General features: G+C 59.3%; 1 long non-coding RNA gene across 1 annotated transcript; it reads right to left on the reverse strand.

Annotated features, from left to right (window-relative positions):
* Window positions 1–10,788: 10,788 nt before the first annotated feature.
* Window positions 10,789–11,786, reverse strand: LOC123626617. Its single transcript, XR_006730942.1, has 2 exons — window positions 11,744–11,786; window positions 10,789–11,636 (listed from the first exon to the last, which is right to left on the reverse strand). It is a non-coding gene; the product is annotated as an uncharacterized LOC123626617 (long non-coding RNA).
* Window positions 11,787–16,232: the final 4,446 nt, after the last annotated feature.

Consider the following 16,232-nt stretch of genomic DNA (forward strand, 5'->3'; position numbering starts at 1 on the left):
TGCCATTGGAACCCTGGGCCAAGCTCCGGCAGCTTCCTCGAACGCCGCTCCTGCCTTCCGTAGGCAGCCGGAGCCGAGGGCCCGGCGAGGGAGAGACGCTGCCTCCCGCGTCCCTGGCTGTTGTGCGACTCCCGAGGGCGATCCGGAGTGAGCCTCGCCCTGTGCGGGTGAGCGCGTGCGCGCGTGTTGCTGGAGAGAACGCGAGGCGTCGCATGCCGCCCATCGTAAAGAAGTCGTAAGCCCTCAGCCCCGCTTTTACCCCGGGCCCTAATGGGACCTCTTGTACCTTTTGAGTTAAACAGACAAACCTACTCGCAAAAACCAACAACTGTTCTGGGAATTCACACTCCTTGCAGCTCCTCTCCTGCCGCACCGCGGCCGCTGCAGAGCCGTGAAGGGCGTCGCCGCCGACAGCTGCGGAGTCCGCTGGGCGCAAGCTCGCCGGGCCCCCGGGCAGGCCCAGAGTCCCCCACAGCTCTTGCCTTCGTGGCCTCTGACGCTAGAAGGACCCTGCTCTGTCCTCAGCAGCCAGGGGTGAGGGTGGGTGTCAGAGTCTCACCAGCCCGCGAGCGGCCGTGGCCTGACGGCCCCCGGGGAAAGGAGGCGCCGTGCTGAATCCCGCTCCGGGAACCTGCCCTCACGCCCAGGCCAGCCCTGGGTCCCGAGCCCAGAAACCAGCCACCGCCGCCGCACGGCACAGGGCAATGTGGGGTGTTAGAACTGGGCTCAAAGCCTAGCTCCACTGCTCTCTGTATCCTGGGGCGAGTTATTTACCCTCCTCGGTTTACTCATCTGTAGAATAGGAAGGATTGTACATCTGCAGGCTGTCTGAGATGAGAAGCAATGCGTGAGCCCGGCGTGCACAGACCAGACAGTGGCTCCGAGTTATTCCAAGAGGGCGCCGGAGGCTGCCGTGGTCCGAATGTTTGTGTGTCCTTCCAAGATTCACCTGCTGAGACGTAACTCCCAAGGCGAGAGCAGTAAGAGGTGGGGCCTGTGAGAGGCGACTGGGCCACGAGGCCCCACCCTCGTGGATGGGATTAGTGCCCTTATAAAAGGGCTTGAGGGAGTGAGTTTGGCCCAGTTTTGTTTTTTGCCCTTCCGGCTCTTCCACCACATAGGGACACAATGTTCAAGGTGTCACCTTGAAAGCAGACAACGGGCTGTCACCAGATACCAGCACCTGCTGGTGCCTTGATCTTCAGCCTCTGGAACTGTGAGAACCACATTTCTGTTATTTATACATAATCCCGTCTCTGGTGTCTTGTCGTGGCGGCACGGGGGCTGCACGGAGGCTGGCAGGCCTGAGTGTGATCCCCACCCAGCCAAGCAGCAGCCGGGTCACCGCGACCAGTCAGCCCCTCTAGTCCGGGGTCCTCCTCTGTAGGAGGAGGTGGGCAAGCCGATTCCGCAGACGATGAGATCAATGAGACCGTGAGTGGCGAGCAGACTGTGCCTGTCACTGTCGGTGACACACACGCCCCTCGCGCTGGTCAGTGCAGGGCCAGTGCCGCGCGGCCTTCGCAGCAGCGGGACCAGCAGGGCCAAAGCTGCGGCCACCCTGCCCCGCGCTTGCGCCCTGGCAGGGGCCTGGTGTCTGGCGGCTGGGGAAGCACTGCCCCGGTGACAGGCGGGTGCACCTGCCAAACCCTGCGATTCGAGACTGCAGAGCTGGGCTCGGAACCCGGCGCAGGGCCGGGCTCAGCGTCAGGTGCGTTTCTCTGTGGGCGGAGCAGAGCTTTGGTGGAAACTGTAGCCGGCCTGGGGAGGGATCGCCCGCTTTCCAAGTGCAGCACCTGGGCTCCGCACGGCGACAGCACTGTCCCGGCCCGTGCGGGCATTCGCGTCTGTACACCTGCTCTAAGCCTCGCATGCAAAGCCACGCCCCAGGCACAGCAACGGCCTCATGGGGTGTGTGTGCCGTGAGCCCCAGGCCCTTCGCAGACCTCCTGAATCAGGGTGTGCCTGGTAATGAGACGCCCGGCTGGTTCACACACACATTGCAGGGTGGGCAGACCCAGAGCACGTGTGCACAGGCGTGTGTGTGCGTGTGCTTGTGTGTGGACAGCACTCTCTTCCCAGGGTGCAGGGCACGGCCCAAATCAGATGCTCAGTAGAGAACTGCTGGACGGACATAGCCGGGCGTGGGTAGATTCACAGCGCGTGAGCATGGAAAACGCAGCTGGACCCCGACTGTGAGCAGAATAAGAAAAAGCTTCCAAGGACAGGAGAGCAGTGGCCACAGGGCCACACGCTGCTCTCCGGGTGAGGCCTGGAGCCGCGTCAGGGCCACCAGCCGGGACGCAGGACGGCAGGCACTAGCAGCAGGGTGGGCGGCCCAGGTGGGCTGAGGACCAGCCCCGAGGCACAGGACAGCACCGGGACTCCTGCTCACGGGGCCCCGCGGTGCTCGGAGATCCCACCCAGGCCCGGATCTTCTGCTCAGGCGGCCAGAACGGCACAATATTTTAGGAGGATTTTCATTGGAACATTATCTTGCTTGGAGCAATTCACTCGCTGATGATGCTCAGATAAACAAAATGGTACCAATATGTAAACATTCTGCTGTTGGGTAACCCTCATCAGACCCTGCCATTTCAGCGGGGTTCCGAGGTTGGGCTGGGAGTTCACGGAGGACCCAGCACACACTGATGGCTGAAAGGGTTCCCCACCCCCTGGGAGGCCCCGAGCCTGGCAGGACCCCGCGGGCGCCGTTCCCCGCAAGGGGGTGGCCCAGGGTGCAGGGAGACCCCGGCACCTTCCTGGCACAGGCCCTCCTCACACCACTCGCGCATCTTTCAGCGGCTGTGTGGGGCCAGCAGCCCCGCTCCCAGACAAAGACGCTGAGGAACGGACTGTCGCACCCGGGCCGTGGCCAGCCTCCGCCAGCCGCGATTCCGCCCCTCCCAGCCACCCCTGCTACACGGCAGCTGCTGTGCTCTGCGGGCGTCGATAAACACCCACTGTGTGCTGTGCACCTTCCAGGAGCTTTACTCACCTCTTGTAATTGTCAGAAATCCACATGAAATAGGCACTATTATTTTACTCACTTTCTAGCCAGAGACACTGGGCACAGAGACATTAAGCAGCTTGCCCCGGGTCACACAGCGTAACTCAGGCAGACTCTGGAGCTCAGCTGTTGGGAGCTTAACCTCCACGAAACACCATCAAAGGGAGGAGAGAAGGCCCGTTTGAATTACGGCTGGGCTGCGAACTGTTTTGAAAGGAAACTGGGTTACAGGCGTTATAAATGAAAATCCATGCAATCAGCATTTGAGGACCGTCTGTGGCCGGCTCTGCGCTGAGAGCTGGGGGTGCAGGCACAGGACGCGCTCTCTGCCCTGCTGCCCGGAGGGACGTCCTCACCGGGAGCAGAGGGACCTGCAGGGGGACGCAGTGCTCAGAATCAGAGAGAATATTAATTAATGCGTCCTAACAACAGCGTGACTCACGGCTGACCCACACAACGCCATTTCTCAGCAAAAGCATCACATCCTTCAATGCATAAGAATGAGCACGGAAATAAAGGTGACCGTGTCAGTAAGAGTCACTGTTTCTATGTCACCTACAATTTGGAATTTATGGAGTTTGAACAAGGCTATACAGCATGTGACAGCAGTGACCAAGTCCCCACTTCTAACATTACTGTACTCACTACCACCTGCCTCAGTTTTTCAAGACCCTTCCTCGTACATTATTTCTTTTTTGCTTTATTAAATTTTTTACCTTATGATAAATTAAGAATTCATAATTGTGTATATTTTGGGAGTACAAAGTGATGTTACGATCTATGAATACAAGGTAGAATAATTAAATCAGGCTAATTAGCATACCCATCACCTCAAATACTTATTTTCTGTGGTGAAGACATTTGACATTTACTCTCTTTGCAATTTTGAAACGTACGATACGCTGTCATTAACTATGTTCACTACACGGTGCAATAGATCTCAAAAGACAGCTCGTTCCTCTTGTCTGATTTCGAATCTCTGACCATCACCCCCGGCCCCTGCCCCAGCGTCTGCAGCCCCTGTTCCTCTCTCTGCTTCAACGCGTTGCATTGTCTGAGAGTGAGAACATGCAGTGTTTGTCCGCGACTGGTTTATTTCGCTGAGCATGTTTTCCAGTTCCGTCCACGTTGTTGCAAATGACAGGATCTCCTTCTTTTTTAAGGCCGAGTTGTACTCCGCTGTGTGCGCACCAAACGTTCTTTGTTCCTCCACTGGGGCGCGCGTGGATTCCGCGTCTTGGCGACTGTGACCCGTGCAGCCGCGGGCGCGGCAGTGCAGGCCCCTCCTCGAGGTCCTGATTCCAAGTCCTCTGGATATGTGTCCAGAAGGAGCGTTGGATCAGACGGCAGTTCTAGTTTTAGTTTTTTGGGGAACTTCGATGCTGTTTTCCATTATGGCTGCACTAATTTAGACTCCCACCAACAGTGTGCCAAGCTCTCCCGTTATCCACCTACTCACCAGCACGTGTTGTCCTTCGGTGACAGCCATACTGGCAGGGTGAGGGGGTGTCTCACTGTGGTCTGACCTGCATCTCCCCGGTGACTTTCTGTCACTGGTGAGCAGTGTCCACGTGTCTACTGGCCATTTGCATGTCTCTTCTTTTGAGAAACGTCTGCCCAGGTCCCTTGCCCATTTTTAAATTAGATTATTTGTTTTCTTGTTATTGAGTTCTTCATATATTTTTTGAATATTAATTCCATATCAGATATATGGCTTACAAATATTTTCTCCCAATTTGTGGTTTTTTTCTTCACACTGTTAATTGTTTCCTTTGCTGTGCAGAAGCTTTTAGCTTGATGTAATCCTGTGTCTATTTTTGCTTTTGTTGCCTGTGCTTTTGGAGTCAAATCCAAAAATTATTGCCCAGGTCGATGTCATGTAGTTTTCCCCCTGTTTTGTTCTAGAAGTTTTTCAGTCTCTGGTTTTACATTCAAAGCTTTAATCCAATTTGAGCTGATTTTTGCCTATGGGGAGAGAGAAGGATCTCGTTTCATTCTGCTGCACGTGGATATCCAGTTGTCCCAGCACCATTTGTCGAAGAAAATATGTTCTTACCATTGTGTGTCCTTGGAGTCTTTGTCGCAAAGCAATGGGCCATACGTATGTGGGTTCACTTCTGGGTTCTCCATTCTGACTCATTGCTGGATGGGTCTATTTTTGTGCCCATGCCATGCTGTTTTAGTGACTGTAGCTTTGTAGTATGGCTTGAAATCAGGAAGTGTGATGCCTCCAGCTTTGCTCTTTTTGCTCATGATTACCTTGGCTATTCAGGATTTTCTGTGGTTCCATGTGAATTTTAGGGTTGTTTTTTCTAATTTTAGAAAACTGACACTGGAATTTTGATAGGTATTGTATTCTTGATCATCATTTCATTTCATTCCCGGGGAGACTGGCCATCTGGTTTTATTCCCAGTTTGCAGATGAGAAAACTGAGGCTTGGAGCACTGAGACGTCTCAGAGGTCAAAACTCTAGCAGGCGCGAGACCGGGGCCGACACGCTGCCTTCCAGCTCCAGGGCTGCGTCCGCTCCCCAGGTGCAGAGAGACCTGAGGCTCCAAAGCTACAGTGGACACAGAGGCCTAGATGAAGCTTTCTAACCAAAGCCACACTGATCAAATACGTTCAGTACATTTTTACAGCAAACGTCCTTTTTCTTGCAGTGGTTCCTGCTGTTTCGCAGCTGCCTGCCGCAGACACACCACAGCCAGAAACGTTCATTTCGGCGGCTTCCTAAATGCGCCTGATGAGCACTCGTCAGACACACACGCCTGGGGCACTCTGACCCGTGGGAGGTGTGTGGGTTGGGGGGCGGCCCTGGGCTGGGCCTGGGGACCCCGTGCACCAGGGCACTGGGGGGAACGGATTTGGGAGGAGTGAGTGTTGAAGCCCAACTCATCCACGTTTCGTCTCCCCCTGCGCACTCTGGAGTTGTCCACAAATGACCTGAGCTCCGTAGCTTTTTCTTCTTCCCCAGGGGACACAGACACCGCAGAAGGCAGGGAGGCAGCAGGGCAGAAGCAAGCGGCAAAGGGTCTTCTCCCTGCGGAGGGATGAGCAGTGACAGAGCCCTGCGGGGGTCCCACCTGCCACCACATGCATCAGCCTGTGGCCTGGTGGATGATCTAATAGGATAAAGCCCCCATTGGCCCTTGGGGTTTCAGGTTTTATTTAGTTCTACTCAAGAGACCCTGTCTGGCAGAATTTGCTAACTCACTGCTGCGGTGCTCTGGAACAGGAAGCAGCGCGGGGCTTGCGCCAGCCCGGCTCTGCCCCGGGGGCTGACTCCGGCTGCTGCCCCCCAGCCGAGGATGTCCTCAGGAGAGCCTGATGCTCCTCGGATCTGGAAACGCCTTGGACCGGGGCAGCCCCCCGCACGCCCCCTCAGTCTGCCAGGCTGGGGCCTCGGCTTGCCCTGCGGACGCTGTGCTGACCCGCAGACCTCAAGACAGAAGCTGCTCTGATCCAATCTGGGCATCGCGTCACTCATGGGCCAGGGCCTCCCCCACTGCCGTCTTGGGCATCCTTGGTCGTCCCGATGCTCCTGCCAGCTGCCCCGCCTCAGAGGCCCTGGCCTATCCGCTCCAATACTGTTTTTCACCCCTCAGAGCTGGGAACCCAAGGCTGGTCCTACATGTGACAGTGGCTTTGGGTGCACATGGCGGGAGGACCCCGTCTGGGTGGGGGGTGGGCTGACCCACAGAGCCCTCTGCAGACCTCTCGAGGTGTCCTGGGCAGAACACACACAGCTCACGCTCCTGGCCAGTAATTCTCCCCTCCTGCTGCTGCGCAGGGAAGTGGTGGGGAGAGCCTGCTTCTCCCCTCCCCCACGCGGGCTGCAGCCTCCTCCCCTCTGCCAGTGCAGAAGGCCTGTGTTCAAAAGCCCCTCATTGGGCCTCTCTTAGCAAACAAATACCATTAACCTTGCAAAGGGAGTGAAAGCACCTTCCCCTGTCCAGGCAAGAGCATTAGTGCTGTGTCAATAGGAAACTGGTGTTTACCTCTGGCTTTTCCACCCTCCCTTCGCTACAGAAAGCCCAGGGCAACGGGCCACAGTGCCCGGCCACAGTCACAGGCCAGGAAAACGAGGAAAACAGACACCCCAGTGCTGGGCCCGGGCTGTGTGGGGATGGGGCCGGTGACCCAGAGGCCATCCTGAGAGTGTGTGTGGCTGGTGCAGGGCAGAGGTGACCACAGTGCCTGGGGGTCCGAGGCCGTCGCTGGAGACACACGGGGTGGCTGGTGTATGTGCCTGCCGTCCTGTCTGCCCTGCAGCCACACAGGCCCAAAGGGACAGCCTGACTGCCCAAGGAGCTGCTTCTGAGCTGCCGCTGAGCGCCGGGCCGTGTGCGGTTGCCAGCAGACTGTCGCCAGGAATCCTGCAAAGCAGGCGTCCACTGTTGGTCAGGTGCGGACGGGAAGTTACGGCGCAGGAAATCCAGCGGCCCCAAGGCCACGCAGGGAGGTGGGCCTGAACCCAGGGCTGACCGCACAGCCAGAGTGGCCCCGACAGTCGTCACGCACTCTCCCAGCAGGGCCACCGGCCACAGCGCGTGGGGTCACGGGGAGAGAAAGCCCTTCTGGGCCGTTCCTCGTCCTGAGCCGGGCGGCCCTGTGGGGCGGAGGCCCGGGAGGGGGGTGCGTGCCTGTGTGCCCGGGAAGAGAGGCCAACAGGCGATAAGCCCTCCCGTCTCCGAGCAGCGCCCCGGCCAAACACCGGCAGCTGTGCGCAAACAGCGGCGGCGGCCAGAGAGAAAATCAATACCAGATTAAGCGTCCTGGCCCAATCATATACCAATTAATACTGAGCGGGTGGGGCGGGGAGATAAGTCTGCCTGCCCCGCCCCGCAGCCCACGCCCTCCGGCCCCCCCAAAAGTGGGGCTCCCCAGGCCCTTCTGGGGGTGCTGGGTCCCCATTCCCGCAGCAGTGGGGCCTGGAGGAAGAAGGGCTGCGGGATGCTGGGTGGGGGGCGGGGAAGGAGCCACCACCCAGACCCCACGGACAGGCTGCCTGACAGTTCACACGCCCTGGGCAAGTGACAGAAAACCAGGCGGAAGTGGGCAAAGCGGAAAACAAATTCCCACCCCCAAGAAGCGATGTTGAGGCTGCTGGTTATTCCGCCCGTGCTTTATTTCTCTCGCAAAGTACAGCCGAGCAGCTAATAAATCATTTCGAGAAGGCCGATAACAGGCAAGTGGCAAAGGTTTGCAGCGCAGGACCGGGTGGGGGTGGGGTGCGGTGGGCGGGGCTCTCCAGAACATTCCGTAGAAGGGCTGCAGGCCCATCACGGGGGTGCCAGGGACGAGGCAGTGTGACACACCACTGCCTGCAGGAAGGCAGGGCCACCAAGCTTAGTGGGCCCCCGCCCCACGGGAGGAGGTTTGGCATTGCCGGAGGACAACGGGACGGGAGATCTGGCTGTGGGCTCGGGCAGCCACAAGGGCGGTTACAGACAGTCAAGTCCTGCCCTGTGGGGTCAGGACACGGGGCCCAGAGCCAGCGCCGCCTTCTCCAAAGCTTCCTGCGTCCTTGGGCACCAGACCCAGGGCTGTGCGAGAACAACAAAAGCAGAAGGGAAGGTGGCAGAGCAGCGCTGAGGGGCACCTGCTCCTGGCGTCTCCCTCAGGAAGCCCCCGGCCAGGGCTCCCCGAACACTCGCCACACGCAGCCCGGAGGCAGGGCCCTCTCCGAGTGGGAGTTCCATGGGCCAAGCACTGTTGCATGCCAAAGAAAAACGAAATTTGCTAGCCGAATATTTTTTAGACATTTTGCAAGATGCACGGCCTCCCTGACAATTTTTAATGTACTAACTGCCTGGTCCAGTGAGCTGATTAATTGGTGCTGGGGAGATCGATAAAAAACAGAAAATTAAAACAATTTTAAAGTGATTAAGTAGTTTAACACCTGTCTCCCGTCACGTCAGCGCAGGAAGAAAAATAAAGCAGGTGTCGAAGGGGCCTTCTGAAGCAAGAGAAAACAGCGCTGCCTCGGAGAAATGACAAATCACACGTGCGGATCAATCCAAGCCGCAGCAGCCCTTCCCTGGGCCTGGCGGGCCAGCAGGGCCAGCGCCCTCCACCCACGGCTCCGCAGGGCGGCCGTCCACACTCCCAACCCAGGCGAGGGGCAAAGGGAGCCGGGACGCCTTTGCCTGGGACTCGGGGAGGAACCTGTGCTCCTTTCCAACCACGCAGAGCCGAGTCGGCCACACACACGTCAAACACGCTGCGAATGCGTTTCAGGACCTGTGGGGTCTGGGGAGGGAAACAGCCACAGCTGCCCCTAGGAGCACCAGCTGCTCCATTCTAGAAGCTCTGGGCCTCCTCCCTTACGCAGGGAGACAGCTGCCCCACCGCCCCCTTGCCCCGGCTTCCTGCTGTCCGGTGGGGTCAACAGGTGATGGCCCAAATGCCCCTTGTCACTCCTTTGAGCAAACTCACACCCCTCGCCCCTCACCAGCAGCGACAATGGCAGCTGCCAAACAAGAGTCGCTCCCTTCCCATGGTTTAATGTATGTGACTCAAAATCACCCGAAGTGACCTCATGGAATACAAGAAACCCTAAGGTGATTCTTCTCCAACCTCCTCACTGAAGTCTCCTGACAGAGGGGAAGTGGCCGTGGGACAGGAGGGTGGGGACAGTGGACAAAGGCTAGAGGCAGGCCCCCAGGAGATGCACTTCAGAAGTGTCCAGTTTTATCTGGACAGTGGCCTTGAAGTTTGTACACGTAAAGCACAGGATACGCAGCATTACTCGTGTCTGGAAAGCTGTGTCCGTGCTGCCGTCGGCTTCCCTGGCCTGGCACACCACTGCACGGCACGGAGGGCTGCAGCCAGCCCTGGGCATAGGCCCTGAGGTCCCCAAGGACCCACCTCCGCACACGGGCACAGACTGGACCGCACTGGGAACACTCACCTGCTCTGGGACACTCCTACCAGTCTGCTTTCTGCCCTCCAGCTCTCTAGTCACCTTCAGGGTCCCGAGACCAGGAGAGAAAATGGATCCAAAGCAAGCTCGCAGCAGGAGAAAACACTAGAGCTCCCGCCAGACTTCCCACTAGTGACCCCGCTGTCAAAGGCCCTTCCCGCGTTCCCGCCTGCAACACTCAATGTGAATGCAAAAAAGTCAGCGGCGGCACCTGGACAAAGGCAGGGTCAAGGAGTTCCAACCGTTCGTTTTAACAAAAATATTTACTAGCCAGATTTTTTCCCTTTCCCACCACTTCCCTCTGGCCTGGGAATTCTGGCTCTACCGTCAGCGGTTGGGTTGCTCTGTGTAAACAATCTGCTTGGGGCTGTGAAGTGAGTGAAAAGCCGCGAACCCCTTTACAGCAAATTTTATGCCAATGAAAATCTCACAAAAAAGGTTTCTGATTTCCAGCTATTGGCCCACTTTCAAAAATAACCCGTCCAGCCCATGACTGGTGGCGACGTGGCCAGGAAGGAGCCGAAGCCCCACTGTCCAGCCTGCCGTGCGGACCTCAGACGTCTGCCTGCAGAGGGGATCGGCCCACCCCAGGACGCAGCAAGCAGGGTCCGGCCCCGCACCTTGCACTCGGCAACCGCAGGCCTGCGGCTGCTCCCTGCAGAGCAAGCCCCAGACTGACGGAGGTCCAAGCGCCAAACTTGGCTGTGTGGTTTCTGTTAAAATGCAATTGTTTTTCTCTGGAGTGTGTAGTGACTGCCCGGCGTCAGGAAGATGTATGAAAACCTCCACTTCAATTCAGCATCCCTTTTCTCCCAGACAAACACGGTTGGATTTTAATAAATCAAAGAGCCACACTGTTTAATAAAAATTTATTGACTTACAAGTGATTATTTATCAAAAGACCATTAATAGCAGGTACTGAAATGATGTGTTACTGGGTGGTGCTGGGAGACTAATAGGAAATCAATGCGGCTGGCCGGCCGCAATGCATATGAGAACCCCCCCGGCAGCGAGCGCAATCTCAGCCACAAAATACACCAGACGCCACCCCTGGTGCAATGAAAAGTTCCCCCTTTTTATTTATCGTTTACAAATGAAATGATCAATACTTTTAATCTAGAGCAAAATTTATTAACTTTCCCATCGGAGAGAGACGTATTGACTGGGGGAGAGGGTGTGCGTGCAGGGAAGACGGATGGCCCCGGCCGGCCTGCCCTGTCCGCGAGGCAGCGTGCGTGCGGCTGCCCTTCCAGCCCTCGGCCTGGGCCACGCAGCAGGCAATGGGGCCTGCGACACGGAACTCTTTCACGCATCAGGGCACGGTGGGAGGACATCCCACAGATGTCCAAGTTCTTGGTCGATTCCAGGAGGAGAAAGGCAAGATTTACAGACCCAGGAAATTTCCAGAGGACAACAGGGTTGGTGTCCACTGTTGGTTCGGCCGTGAAGGTCTGAGACACGCTGGTGGCCCAGAACGCCTGTCACTGGCCTGCTGAGGGCATTTGGGGCTTGGGAGCACTCCCCACCACCCCTCAAGCCTTTTGTAATCTGTGAAGGGCAGCACCAAGGGGTGGGTTCTGACACGGTGAAGAATCAAGTTCCAGAGTCAGTTCTACTGTCAGGAGGACGTCCGCACACACTCCTCCGCCAGCTTAGCGCTCGGGGCTCCAGCCCGGCTGACGGATTTTACTGCGCTTCCTCTGTCAAGGGAATGTTAATAGCCGTATTAGAACGTTCCCTCTTAACCAGCTGCAATAAAGTCTCATGTTGGAGTGACGGAAGTCAGGCTGGGCGCAGTGGCTCACACCTGTAATCCAGCACTCTGGGAGGCTGAGCTGAGAGGACCACTTGAGGTCAGGATTCAAGACCAGCCTGGGTGACAAAGTGAGACCCCATCTCTACAAAAAAGAAAAGAAAGAAAAATTCTGTCCAAGATCCACAATCAAAACCACTCTGCCCAAGAGAAGTGTGGACCCTGCCCCACAATTGCCTAAAATGCTTGGGGACACCCTTCAGTGGAGTTTAGTGTCACTAGCTCTAATGTTCTAGAAGCAGCAAAGGATTCAAACTGACCTCCTCTCTTACTTCAAAACTCTGAAGACTTTAGAGATCAAAGCCAAAGTTTGAACTACGGGTTGAAAAACCATAGTACTTTCAGAGGTGGACGGGCTCCCAGGGGCACCGGGCCCAAGTCGCCGGTTATGAATCAGGACACAGATGCAGAGAAACAAAGTCAGAGCAGCGAGGAGCAGCGCGTCTGGAGTGGGATCGGAGGCTGGCGTGCGCCGTCCGCTAACTGCGCCACCTGGTTCTCTCCCAGCTCAGCCCCATCCCTGCTGGGGTCCCAGAGCCCGTGTACGGCCCACCATGCTTCACACCAGACCAGCTCACTCAGCCCAAGCCGAGCATCTGACCAAAGGCTGACCTGAGGCCTGTGGGATCCCGGTCACAAGGGAGGCAGCCGCCATACGGGCCTGAATGCTCTTCGCAGGCACCGAACTGAAGTGCAAGCGTCTCCCTTTGCAGGTGAGAGCTCGGCTCCTCCCCACAGGCACGTCTGCCTGCAGCAGGGACTCCGCACCAGGCCTGCAACACCTGCCGTCACGAAGGTGAGGCCACTAAAAGCAAAAAAGACACAAGTAAAAATCCTATACAGATCATGAAACAAAGGTAATAAAGAATGAATAAAAGTTTTAGAGGAACTTTTAAAAGGAACTTGACCTTCAAGACCAATTTTGAAACATCATTCCAGTTAGCTTCAAACACTGTAAACGTCACCGCCTATAAAACCACTTATTCCTGAGAGCGTTGTCGAATGTCACCCAAGGCTACTCTTACAGTCACAGTGGTGTCCCTTGAAAGGGACTTTCCCACCAGCCAGTGGGAGGGCAGGGGCAAGGTGGCGGCCGTCTGGGGAGGTCACAGGAAGGCACTGCTGGGCCAAGCGCAGGGCGCTCGGGACAAAGGAAATGGCTTTCAGCCTCGGGGCACGGCTTCACCCCACAGCCCCAAACCCCAGGCCAGAGGGTGACCTTGGGGACGTGACACTTACCACAGCTAGTGTGAAGTCCTCAGAGGTGGCTGACAGCACCGCTGTGGTGGGAAGCAGGGCCTGAGGCGACTTGTCCTGGGGGATCTGAAGTTGGTGGACCTCAGAAGCAAGAACTCTGCCTCCACAGCGCCCGCCCTCAGCAGCCTCCCGGGGCCCCGCCGCCAGCCCCGTGTGCCCCCTGCTGCCCCATCCTCACATCCAGACAGCCCCGTGTGCCCCCTGCTGCCCGTCCTCACATCCAGACAGCCCCGTGTGCCCCCCTGGTGCCCGTCCTCACATCCAGACAGCCCCGTGTGCCCCCTGCTGCCCGTCCTCACATCCAGACAGCCCCGTGTGCCCCCTGCTGCCCGTCCTCACATCCAGACAGCCCCGTGTGCCCCCCTGGTGCCCGTCCTCACATCCAGACAGCCCCGTGTGCCCCCTGCTGCCCGTCCTCACATCCAGACAGCCCCGTGTGCCCCCTGCTGCCCGTCCTCACATCCAGACAGCCCCGTGTGCCCCCTGCTGCCCGTCCTCACATCCAGACAGGCCCGTGTGCCCCCTGCTGCCCGTCCTCACATCCAGACAGGCCCGTGTGCCCCCTGCTGCCCGTCCTCACATCCAGACAGCCCCGTGTGCCCCCCTGCTGCCCGTCCTCACATCCAGACAGCCCCGTGTGCCCCCCTGCTGCCCCGTCCTCACATCCAGACAGCCCCGTGTGCCCCCTGCTGCCCGCCCTCACATCCAGACAGCCCCGTGTGCCCCCTGCTGCCCCGTCCTCACATCCAGACAGCCCCGTGTGCCCCCTGCTGCCCCGTCCTCACATCCAGACAGTCCCGTGTGCCCCCTGCTGCCCCGTCCTCACATCCAGACAGCCCCGTGTGCCCCCCTGCTGCCCGTCCTCACATCCAGACAGGCCCGTGTGCCCCCTGGTGCCCGTCCTCACATCCAGACAGCCCCGTGAGGCCCCTGCTGCCCCGTCCTCACATCCAGACAGCCCCGTGTGCCCCCTTGGTGCCCGTCCTCACATCCAGACAGCCCCGTGTGCCCCCCTGCTGCCCCGTCCTCACATCCAGACAGGCCCGTGTGCCCCCTGCTGCCCGTCCTCACATCCAGACAGGCCCGTGTGCCCCCTGCTGCCCGTCCTCACATCCAGACAGCCCCGTGTGCCCCCCTGGTGCCCGTCCTCACATCCAGACAGCACCTTGTGCCCCCCTGCTGCCCGTCCTCACATCCAGACAGCCCCGTGTGCCCCCCTGGTGCCCGTCCTCACATCCAGACAGCACCTTGTGCCCCCCTGCTGCCCGTCCTCACATCCAGACAGCCCCGTGTGCCCCCCTGGTGCCCGTCCTCACATCCAGACAGCCCCGTGTGCCCCCCTGCTGCCCGTCCTCACATCCAGACAGCCCCGTGTGCCCCCCTGCTGCCCGTCCTCACATCCAGACAGCCCCGTGTGCCCCCCTGCTGCCCGTCCTCACATCCAGACAGCCCCGTGTGCCCCCCTGCTGCCCGTCCTCACATCCAGACAGCCCCGTGTGCCCCCCTGGTGCCCGTCCTCACATCCAGACAGCCCCGTGTGCCCCCCTGGTGCCCGTCCTCACATCCAGACAGCCCCGTGTGCCCCCTGCTGCCCGTCCTCACATCCAGACAGCCCCGTGTGCCCCCCTGCTGCCCGTCCTCACATCCAGACAGCCCCGTGTGCCCCCTGCTGCCCGTCCTCACATCCAGACAGCCCCGTGTGCCCCCCTGCTGCCCCGTCCTCACATCCAGACAGCCCCGTGTGCCCCCCTGCTGCCCCATCCTCACATCCAGACAGCCCTGTGTGCCCCCCTGGTGCCCGTCCTCACATCCAGACAGGCCCGTGTGCCCCCTGCTGCCCCGTCCTCACATCCAGACAGCCCCGTGTGCCCCCCTGCTGCCCGTCCTCACATCCAGACAGCCCCGTGTGCCCCCTGCTGCCCCGTCCTCACATCCAGACAGGACCGTGTGCCCCCTGCTGCCCGTCCTCACATCCAGACAGCCCCGTGTACCCCCCTGGTGCCCGTCCTCACATCCAGACAGCCCCGTGTGCCCCCTGCTGCCCGTCCTCACATCCAGACAGCCCCGTGTGTCCCCTGCTGCCCGTTCTCACATCCAGACAGGCCCGTGTGCCCCCTGCTGCCCGTCCTCACATCCAGACAGCCCCATGTGCCCCCCTGGTGCCCGTCCTCACATCCAGTCCCGTGTGCCCCCCTGCTGCCCGTCCTCACATCCAGACAGCCCCGTGTGCCCCCTGCTGCCCCGTCCTCACATCCAGACAGCCCCGTGTGCCCCCTGCTGCCCGTCCTCACATCCAGACAGCCCCGTGTGCCCCCTGCTGCCCGTCCTCACATCCAGACAGCCCCGTGTGCCCCCTGCTGCCCGTCCTCACATCCAGACAGCCCCGTGTGCCCCCCTGCTGCCCCATCCTCACATCCAGACAGCCCCGTGTGCCCCCCTGCTGCCCGTCCTCACATCCAGACAGCCCCGTGTGCCCCCCTGGTGCCCGTCCTCACATCCAGACAGCCCCGTGTGCCCCCCTGCTACCCGTCCTCACATCCAGACATCCCCGTGTGCCCCCTGCTGCCCGTCCTCACATCCAGACAGCCCCGTGTGCCCCCTGCTGCCCGTCCTCACATCCAGACAGCCCCGTGTGCCCCCCTGGTGCCCGTCCTCACATCCAGACAGGCCCCTGTGCCCGCTGCTGCCCGTCCTCACATCCAGACAGCCCCGTGTGCTCCCATGGTGCCCGTCCTCACATCCAGACAGGTCCGTGTGCCCCCTGCTGCCCCGTCCTCACATCCAGACAGCCCCGTGTGCCCCCTGCTGCCCGTCCTCACATCCAGACAGCCCCGTGTGCCCCCTGCTGCCCATCCTCACATCCAGACAGCCCCGTGTGCCCCCCTGGTGCCCGTCCTCACATCCAGACAGGTCCGTGTGCCCCCCTGGTGCCCATCCTCACATCCAGACAGGCCCGTGTGCCCCCCTGGTTCCCGTCCTCACATCCAGACAGCCCCCGCCTTCCGTCCCCACCCACACATGCCACTGCACGGAGCCCGTCTGTGCAGAAACCATGTCGATGCTGGGACTCTAACGAACCTCCTTCTAAACTGCGCTGTTCCTCACCCAGAAGTCGAGGGGACCCTGCTACCCCAGGCTGTGCTCCAGCACAAGGACGTAAGTGTCACAAGGAACATGCTGCTGGGGCTGCAGCCCGGGAGCAAGAGTGAAGGGACGAGTCCCCAAG

The sequence above is a fragment of the Lemur catta genome, chromosome 22 (genome assembly GCF_020740605.2).
Source record: "Lemur catta isolate mLemCat1 chromosome 22, mLemCat1.pri, whole genome shotgun sequence".
Lineage (NCBI taxonomy): Eukaryota > Metazoa > Chordata > Mammalia > Primates > Lemuridae > Lemur > Lemur catta.